Source organism: Miscanthus floridulus, unplaced genomic scaffold, assembly GCF_019320115.1.
Source record: "Miscanthus floridulus cultivar M001 unplaced genomic scaffold, ASM1932011v1 os_1846_1_2, whole genome shotgun sequence".
NCBI lineage: Eukaryota > Viridiplantae > Streptophyta > Magnoliopsida > Poales > Poaceae > Miscanthus > Miscanthus floridulus.
Window position 1 is genome coordinate 35,747 of NW_027097951.1, and position 11,162 is coordinate 46,908.

At 40.8% G+C, this 11,162-nt stretch overlaps 1 pseudogene; it reads left to right on the plus strand.

Moving 5' to 3' along the window:
* The first annotated feature begins 6,387 nt into the window (after window positions 1-6,387).
* LOC136534365 (receptor-like protein kinase At3g21340) lies at window positions 6,388-10,900 on the plus strand (annotated as a pseudogene).
* Window positions 10,901-11,162: the final 262 nt, after the last annotated feature.

Genomic DNA, 11,162 nt, shown 5'->3' on the forward strand with positions numbered 1-11,162 from the left:
ATAAATAAATGCTCATGGAGAGTTGGAGATAAATCAAAATTAAGTTCTCGTATATTAATGAACAATATAACACCATTAATTATCATGTAGTATGCACTAATCGTAATAACGAACAGTAAGTTCCATTACAATCTCTAAAGCATAAGTGTGACAGTTTGACTCCAATATAATTGCATCATTTCAAATCCCTAAACTTAATAAGTGAGGTTGACATAAACAGCCAAAGCGTACCTTATTTATACCATCCCTAAAAACCAAGTGTGATAGTTTGACTCGAATATAATTGCATCATTTGAAATTCCTAAACTTAATAAGTGAGGTTGACATGAACAGCCAAAGCGTACCTTTTTATACAATCTCTAAAACACAAGTGTGACAGTTTGACTCAAATTCAAATTCCTAGACTTCATAAGTGAGGTTGACATAAACAACCAAAGCGTACCTTATTTATGACCAAAGGAGTACAAAACATGTGTTGCATGTTTTCTTCATGCTAAAATGTTGGCTGTTCAAAGTTTTGTTCTAATTCAAATTGTTATACATTTTCTGTAAACATGTGTTGCAATTTTTTTTATTTTTTTGCCGGTTTGCAATGCTATATATTGACGTTTGTACTGTGTTTTGCAAAAAGAAAAAAAACATGTGGTCATGCATGCATGATATATAATATACTCCTTTTGATCACAGACCCGGCCCGACGCGCGGGCCACACCCTCCAGCGCATTGACTGCAGCCCCGGCCCGGGCCGCTCCGCGCCGACGACGCCCTCCACCGCACCGACACCGCCCCGGCCTGCCTCACGTCGTCATCGTCAGCACGCCGGCCCGCCACACGTTGTCGTCGTCAGCACACCGGCCACCGCGCCGACACGTATATATATACGTCATTTGTATTCATATGCATGTATATATACATCGCGGAGCACCGCCGCCCTCGTTCGCCCATGCGTTTCTATGTATACGGCGGAGCACCGCCGCCCTCGTTCACCCATGTGTACAAACATATATACAGCGGAGTGGAGCACCGCCACTCTCGTCACACCGCCCTCTCTCGCAGCCTAGTCGATCAACATTCGTATTATCATTATCGTTAATGCTAAACAATCACACTAGGGCGAATTGCATCGGTGACTAGGGCGAACCGCGTTGTTGATGTCACCGATGTGGTTCGCCCTAGTCACCGACGCAATTCACCCTCGGCCGTTTATGTATAGCCCTAATTCGCCCTAGTACCGACGCAGTTCGCCCTAGTGTGGCGAATTGCGTCCGTGACCGAGGGGCAAGATTTAATAATGCATATTGTTCGTAGATTTTACGCATGCAAGCAAATATTTGACGTACTATATATTGGTTTTGTTTTTTGAAGCTAGATGGCCGACCCGAGAAACATGGATGAGGAGGAGTTGATGATGAATTTGATCAACACTGGCACTCAAGTTGCCGGCGATGATGGTGCTAAAAATAACGTGCAAGTGGATGCAGATGATGGGAGTCAGTACTTAGCTCTTGAACAAAATGAGCAACAACATATTGGCCAAGTATATATTTTTTATTATTAGCTATATATATTATCATATGTCTTATGTGTGCTCATGACATTAAAAATAATGTTTATGTTTTGTAGCCCTCTGGATCGACATCGACAACTACAACGAAGAGTAAAAATGTTCGAGGTCCCAAAAAGCCATTGGAGGGCCGCTTCATCATCTCGGAGTTCAATGTGGATACAGGCGAACCAGGGGGGGGGCAAATAAAACGAAATTCGTGCACCACTGTGGTTACCTTGTACGGGACCGGCTCCCGATCAGTACCCGCGAATGGAAGAAGAAGACCAATGCTCCTCATATCATTTTTTGTCTCCGATCGTGACAAGACGTTAATTTGGAAAGATGTCTTGGTACATTTCACGCTCCAAACATATGGTTATGATGATATAATAGATGGTGATGAATTGAAGGAGCGAGTTAGGGATTGGACAATGAAGAAGATGGCCACCCAGTTTCAGACTTGGAAGAAACACCTATACACGACGTATGTCAAGAAGAACATAGCACTAGATTTCACTGTCCCAAGCCCGATCTCAAAGCAGAGGCCCTATTGGGATGAGTTTGTACAGTACAAGATGTCGGAAGAGGGTGTGAGTCGGGTGATAAAGAACCAATGTAATGCCCAACAGAAGACATACCACAATAACTTGGGATCAGGTGGCTACCCGACTGCCATTAAGAAGTGGAACAAAATGGAAGCAGACCTTCTTGCCAAGGGTATCACACCAGAATCACTCGAGTGGGGAGAGCGTGCAAAGAATTGGTTTTTCGTTCATGGGGGAACACTGGACCAGGAGATAGGGAAGTGCGTTTATGGTGCAAGACTGCAAGAAGCAGCAGAAAGATTGTTTTATGCTCAGAGAGCTACTGCTAGTGGTGCGTTCAGGCCCAACAGAGAGAAGGATGAACTGACATACGCCATCAGGACTATTGAACACGGTGGCCGAACTAGAGGCAAAGGAAGTGTCTCGTGGGAGCATGGATTCCCTCAGGATAGACCTTCCTACAGAAGCCGCCAGAGAAAGAAGGAAGAAGAGGCACAATGGCTCTAGAGGTTGGAGGAAGCGGTGCGTGAAGCACAGGAGCGGGAAAAAACCTTGAAGCGAGAATGCAGGAGGAAATCAGAAGGCAAGTGCAAATAGCAGTGAGTGCAAGCAAGCAGGCATCAGAGCCAGGAATCAACATTAGCCAATATGTTCAGTTGAAAAGCAGCTGCACTTCCACGGAGATACCAAATCAAGGGGACACAGGACTGCGCTTCCCTATGGATGATGTCACTGAACCTTGTACATCGTGTGAGCTACACATTCTGAAGGGGAATTCCACAATCAAGGCGGCTATCGGTCTTGTTAATCCTATTGACCGAACCAAGATACCAAGGATTCATGGAAATATAATCCAAGAAGGATATGCTACCATCTCGGTAGATAAAGCTGAAAAAGGTTTTAGTGATTTGCCTCTTGACATTCCTGGAGGTGATGGCGAGAAGACTCTAGGAGAAGCAGAGAAGACATTCATTCTATGGCGCAAGCGCTACATCATCATTCCCGGGATGTCGCCTCCACCTCCTCCTGAACTACCTCACCATAGGTGCGGATGAAAACACTACATCATTAATTTATATTGGCTTAAATAATTAACAACCTGCTCATAATAATATGTCATTTTTTTGTAGCAGATCCTCCCCCAACCTAAATCCAATTGTTCAATCGCCAGATCATCATAGTGCTCTGTACGATGACAATGTGTTCGAAGGCGAGGCTGCATCCACACCATCTCTAAGGAGGTCTCCAACGCCGCAGCCGCCACCTCCAAGGAGGTCTCCAACGCCGCTGCCACCACCTCCAAGGAGGTTTCCAACACCTCCCCCGCCCCCGCCTACCAAGAAGCCAAGTACTGGCAAGAGGCCAGCCCCGCAAGCGAAGAACCAGTCCCCGCCGGCAAAGAAAACCACCGTGAAACCAAGGGCTATTCCCAAAATAATATCTGAACAGAAGGAAGAAGTAACTGATGCATATAAAAAAGATATGTCTAGATTCTATGACAAACTTAAAAAGGATCAAGAAGCAAGGAGAAACCTGAAGAAACCGTACTTCTTTGTAGCTCCAGATATTCTAAGAAAAAAGGTGGCTTCTTACCAGCAACAACAGCGGGAATCTCGTAAGCCGTCCAAATCAACGTTAACGGACTATGACCGCACTCTCACCAAGTCAATTGAGGCGGCACAGAAAAAGAAGCGGGCAGGGAAAGGAGTTGCACAACTCGGACAACAATCGCACCAATCAGTCCCCCCGCTAGTTGTTGGTAATGAATATGGTTCGAATTTAGGATTAATGCATCAGGCAAACATACCTCCGGATGTCGATTTGGATCACCTTGGTGAATTTATTGAAGGGACTGGTCTCGACCTTTACCAGATGTTTGGTGATGGAAACATTGAGAGTGCGGCGGAGGTTGATATTTGGAAGAAAAAATTTGTACTAGGCCAGAGTCTATACAACCCTCAAGCGTTAGGTGATCTGGGGATGCAAATGTACCTGCTAAACAAGTGGTATATGCAGGCGTCTACCGGTGGAGACTTCTGTGTTGGTGTCAGAATTAGAGACGAACATTGGTTCCGTGGCGATGATGTTATGTATGTTGACTTTGCAGAATTTCATCAACTATGCCACCTGACCTCTCTGGACAAAGTTATCATTAGCTGCTATTGCCTGTAAGTAATAATTCTTTCGATCTATTATTACACTCATCATATGTGTGTATATGCATATAAATTATCCTAACAAGTACTATATATATGCAGATTTACAATGACAGAGCGTAGAAAGGAAGGCTGCAATGAAATTGGTTTTGTTGATCCCCATATAGTATTCAAAGACCCAGTTACTCCAAAGCCTAATTGGAAGTCTGAGTCAGAGAGTAACCTCATGAACTTCTTAGTGAACCAACGCCACAAGAAGGATATACTCTTTCCCTACAACTTCAAGTGAGTGTTAATAATGTCGATCATCCTTAATGGCTCATATGTTGATTCTAGTTAATTAATGAGTGTTATGCGTTATATCCTATAAACACATGCAAGCAATCACTGGATATTGATGGACATCGATCTGGTGAAAAGTCACTTGATAATCTATGACTCGATGAGAAAACCACAACAAGACTACCAAGATATGATAGATATTATCCTAGAGGTAATTTCGGTATCTCTAGCAACTATATATACACACAAACATGATGATTAACTATATCTGATGACAGTGACAATTTTTTTATTGGACAGTGTTTGGAAAACCTTTATTGAGAAGCAACACATGGGAAAATGCAAAGCGCCACTGAATGTAATCCCTTTGAAAGTAAGTCCCCTAAATCGCATCATCTTTATTAATTAAACATATAGCTTTCACCGGATCACCAGATTGGATGACAAATCTTTTTCTCGTAAAGTGGTGTCTGAGGTAGGAACAGGGGAACAACTACTGTGGTTACTATTTTTGCAAGTTTATCAAGGAGGTCTCCAAAAGAACTCCTACAGAGAGACTCAAAGTACGTTAAAAATACACTATATATTTATTTAATTATTATTATTGATTGTGTTACTATGTCTTTATATATATATATATATATATGTATGTACATATATTAATTTATTTTCCTTTAATTCAAACCTGTAGGCTCGATGGTTGGAGAAAAAGGTCATACGACAAGACCAAATCAAAGCAATTCAAGAGTCTATAGCTGGATTTTTTAATGACCAGGTCATCGATTCCAAGGGCGAGTTCTACTTCGACCCAACACTGCCATGGAAGCCAAGCTAGAGGATGAGAGGAAACTTGTTATATCACAACAACTGTAATGCAATCTTTTGTAATATATGCCCATAAAATAATATAATGTAAAATACACATATGCATGCATGCATGTAAATATATATATGATGCATGCATGCATGCATATGCTTGAATTGTGTGATTTAATACGTTCATTGTGCTTGAACCGAAACATACTATACGTGCGTATAAATGTATTATTAGCAGCGTACAATACGACTTCGAAAACCTATTTTGAAAAGAAAACAAAAAAATGAAAAGAAAAGAAAAAAAAAAAAAACCTTTAGTCCCGGTTCGTATTACCAACCGGGACTAAAGGGTGCCGGCCTCGTGGCATGTCAGGAGGCACCTTTAGTCCCGGTTGGTGTTACCCACCGGGACTAAAGGTCCCCCTTTAGTCCCGGTTCCTGACCCGGGACTAAAGGACCCCTTTAGTCCCAGATACTTGCTCCCGGGTGGGGAACCGGGACTAGAGGGGGTTCCCCACCGGGAGTAAAGGCCGTCTCCGTACCAGTGCTTTGATCGACTTGGATGATGCTCTGGCTCCATCAACAATTAATGCCTAATGATTGTGAGTTCTCGGTACCCTCTCCTCCTGATGTATATACAATACTCCCTCCGATTCGTTCTAAATTGTAAGTCATTTCATTTTTTTTTGCGAATTAGTCATTTCAATTTTCTAGTTACGTAGCTTTGCTACCCATCTAGATATGCAACAATACAAGTCCTTTTTTGCACCATGAAATATTCTTCAACCACTACTGGTTGTGTCAAAAAATTAGCGCCCCCTAGCTTACTTATAATGATGCATGTAATGACCTGATCATCACATTCATTATTTGTGCCATGATAGTTGATGCTATTATGGGTTTTAAACTCAAGTATTTAGTCAAGAGAAACTGGACGGGGGATCCTTGTTTCCCAGATACATTATGGAAGCTTACTTATAATGATGCATGTAATGACCTGATCATCACATTCATTATTTGTGCCATGATAGTTGATGCTATTATGGGTTTTAAAATCAAGTATTTAGTCAAGAGAAACTGGACGGGGGATCCTTGTTTCCCAGATACATTATGGAACGGCGTGATGTGCAACAATCCAAGTGCTGACCTTGCTAGGATAATATCACTGTGAGTATTTGTAAACATCGTTTCGAATATATTGCATTGTGATTCTTATGTTTATGATTTTTACTTGTGTTGATTAACTTGAAAACAATATTCTGCTCCAGGAATCTCTCCAACAGCGACTTGAGCGGTGAAATATCTCTGAATTTTACATCGCCCATGGCACTCGAAACTTTGTGAGTGCTAGAAACAGTGCTTCACTGGTTACTACACTATATTGTTTCAATTGATACGGTTTTTGTTGGCTTAGAGTAATTTTAGAAACTTTAACAACACTTGTGATTAAAGTCACTCAATGATAGAGAACCAGACAGTACATTAGGGATTGCACCTAGCTAGACGCTTATTGTGTGTATAAGTTCGTTTCTTCAGCCTACACCTTTTGCCAATATATTGTACTGGTCTTAAGGTTTTGTTCCACTGAAACCACTGTATCTACTTTTGCAAGTTTTAATCCTTAATTCTACCTAAGTCACTCTCTAAGCTTAAGCTTCCAGATGTTCATGCTAGCACAAAAAAAAAAAAAACTCCACTATGGATCACTAGAGAGAGAAGTCCTCCTAACTTTGCCTAGAGAAGTCACAAAAACAGAAGGTAAAAGGTAAAGGTTTTACAAAAGAAATTAACCAGTAGGGGCACTTTGCCCCTCCTGATTCCTAAAAAAAACTTCATCTAGAGGGGTGTACCCAACCTTTTAGAATGGTACTAAGACGATCTGTGAGCCTTTATGTCGGAAGCCTGAATGGGCAGCCTCTCAAATAGAGGCTCTATGGCCTCTACCAAGTAAGCAAAAATAATGCACCAAGTTTAAGTTAGGGCAAAACGCCAAAACAAATTGTTGGCATGTTTCTCATTTTTTTTTGTTTGAATTTCTATAACATGTTATTATTCACAATACCTTCTTTGTTTCACTAAAATTAATATTGACAATACTATGAAAGTATTGACATATCCAGTGGTTTAATTTCAAATTTAGACAGATTTATATGCAAAGCTTAGAATGTTATTTGACCACGCACACATTAATTCTAAAGCATCAAACAAAAAGAATGAAGAAGAGTAACAACAAGCATCATGCTTCCTTTAGGAGCATGAATTAGGCTTGTAATCTTCCTTATCAATTGAATTGATGAGACCATTATAGGAGAGCCTTTTTCTGACATCCTTATTTCCGTATGCCTACATGTTTAATTTACTCAACTTAATTAGTACTCAGTCTTTGAAATATATTCCTCTTTGATGATAATCATATTCTCCGATATAAATTGAATGGCATATTGGAATATTTGAAATTCATTGATGAAGGACCACGGCATACTCGCCATTTTTCCATGACTTTGCTCTAATTGAGTAATCTATATGGATTTGTTTTATACCCCACAAGACTTGACACAATATTGGGTGATATGTCACAAATCATGCTCTACATCTTGATGTACCTAATTACCATATTTTGTTATTCAGTTATAGTTTGGGATACGCGCAGGTGTACCTCTATTTTGTTTGAAGAACAAGGTTATTCGATTTTTGATATTCCTAATAAGTTGTGCACACATGATACATTTCAGGGATTTGTCTTATAACAACTTAAATGGGCTCATACCTGATTTCATAACAAGTTTGTCATCACTTCAAGTTCTGTAAGTAAATGTATTTGGCTGCAAATTTAATCTAGGCTCGGGACAGTACCATTTGACTGTCACTTTCTACAGAAATTTGTCTGGCAATCATCTGAGTGGCCCGCTTCCAGAATCTTTTTGTAAAAATCTCACACGACAACTTGTTCTCAGGTTTTGGCTTCCTTCTTGATGCTTCAAAATTTGTTGTAGCTGTTTTATGTGATTCTCAAAGAGACGATTTTTCTTTTTTTTTTAAAAAAAAAACTGATCTGATTGTCTTTTTCAGTTTTAGCTATGACCAGCTTGTTGTTGGGCCTCTGTGCGCTCAAAGAACAAATCCATCAAGAAAAGGGACAATTGTCAAAGCTGTCTCAATAGGGGTATCTGTGCTGGTAGTGGCTATACTTTTTCTTGGATATTTCATCTGGAGAAAGAAAATGCATCCCAACGGTGTGTACTTATTCATTTTGTCACCTGCATTAAGTATACAGATATTCGAAGTTTTCTAAATCTGGTATATTTGTTATATATGTCTCTGAGACTAGTGCGACCAGAATCTACATATGACGATCTTGCGAGAGATCCAGAACTTGAGAATAATGTTCCTAGAAGTGCAAAAGGCCATGGGGGCAACCTGCAAAATAGCGAGAGTCGCCAGTTCACGTACAAAGAGCTGGAGAAGATAACTAATAATTTCGAAGGGTTCATAGGACATGGAGGTTTTGGTCGTGTGTACTGCGGCCGATTAGAAAACGGTACTGAGGTTGCTGTCAAGATGCGTTCTGAGTCATCACTACATGGGCTGGATGAGTTTCTGGCTGAGGTGTTGTATTCAGTCATAAAAGAAAGTGCACAGAAAATTTAGAAGTCCATTTTTTATAATCATTATAATTTCCTTTGTTTTTGTACCTTGTTAATTAGGTTCAGAGCTTGACAAAGGTGCATCACAGGAATCTAGTTTCTTTGGTTGGTTACTGCTGGGAAGGAGATCGCTTGGCACTTGTTTATGAGTACTTGTCTCAAGGCTGTCTTTTTGATCATCTGAGAGGTTTGTACTTGCAGTCACTCATAATTGACTACTAAGTAATAATCATCTGAATGCATTTAATTTGCCCTTTAGATTAACTGCTAGATATTTTAATGTCCATTTTTTTTTGTTATCTATTCTCCCGTCTGAAGGGCAGGCCTGGTGCAGTGGTGAGAGCTGTCTCACTGAGTCACCAAGTCGTGGGTTCGAAGCAGCCACTCCGCAGATTTTGCAGGGGGAAGGCTTGCCTTGGGTTTTCTCTTCCTAGACCCCACTCATGTGGGAACCTCCGGCACTGGGTCTACCCTTTTTATCTATTCTCCCTGTCTCAAAATAATTACGCATCTCGTTTTTTGAGGAGTCAAATTCTTTTAAGTATGACTAGATTTATAGAAACTAATATCAAAATTTGTATTTGCTATTGCTAATATCTTTATTATGAAAATATATTTCACTATTAATAAAACGATTCTTATTACTCATCATAGATATTAGTATGTTTTATTTAGTCAAATATAAAAAGTTTGACTCCTCAAAAATGATCTGTGCAGTTATTTTAGGACGAAGGAAATAAACCTCTATCATCTGAAGTAGTTGATGTTATTAAATCATGGACACACGTTCTGTTCCTATGGGAGCTAGACACCCTTTTATTTTGTTCTATCTGAACATCTAAACAGTAGGATGAGAAATGAGTAGAAATGGATAACGCTTTATTTCCTTTATTTAATGTATGACGTGTGTATTCAATTTATCAAACTGTTGGTCCTATTGTGTGTAAGTTGTCCAATTTACTTATGGGAAAAAAACTAGAAACAGAAAAATATTTCCATCAACAATGTTCTTTTCTGCTGATACAATGCAGGTAAAAATGGTGGTGCTGAAACCTTGAATTGGGGAACACGTGTACGAGTAGTGCTTGAAGCTGCACAAGGTATATTTTAAATTTGAGGAAGAAAAACATGGTCCTTAAGCAAATCCTCCATACACTCTTCTTTGTATATAATTTGATTTTGTGGAACTTGCTGTGCCATACATAGGCCTGGATTATCTGCACAAAGGATGCAACCCTCCAATAATCCACCGTGATGTGAAGACCAGCAACATTCTCCTGGGTTGAAATCTGGAGGCCAAACTAGCAGATTTTGGACTTTCGAAAACCTATCTAAGCGACACTCAGACTCACATATCAGCCACTGCAGCTGGCACATCGGGTTACATCGATCCAGAGTGAGTATGCATGCCCCTGCTCGTACAAGTGTTTATGATGAAAGTAATGAAACAATCTTATTGGTAAGAGCATCACTTCTTGTTGAACGCACCCTCTTGCCTGCTGTTTCTTCAGGTACTACCACACTGGTAGGCTCACCGAGAGCACTGATGTCTATAGCTTCAGAGTTGTTCTGCTGGAGGCAGCCACCGGCAAGGCTCCGATACTGCCAGGCCATGGCCACATCGTTCAGCGAGTCAACCAGATGATAACTGCAGGTGAAGACATCAGTCGTATCGCCGATGCGCGCCTGGAAGGTGCCTATGATGTGAATTCCATGTGGAAGGTGGTGGACACTATGAACCAGTGCACTTCAGATGCTGCTGCTCAAAGGCCAACGATGGCTACCGTGGTGGCGCAGTTGAAGGAGAGCTTGGCATTGGAGGAAGCTCGTGAGTCGGATAGTAGCGTCAGGGCAACTCTAGGGGGTGATATCTCAGCTTTGCTCTCCGCAGGTGGTCCATCTACGAGATGAATCGAAGATGCACCACCACTTGTGTAACACCCTAGGTGTTTGGCTTCTACAAAAAGTGCATTTCATTTCATAAACATATGCATCATCCATGTCACCATGCCATTGTCACTGAAACATACATATGCAACATTCTCAAATTCTGTTTGTTTCATACTTGATTGCTTATGAATGGTAGTAGTGCAACATGTGAATGCAACATGAGTTTCTCATACCTTGAAACATGGCAACATGGTAGGAATGTGGCAAGTTAAGCTTGCAACAA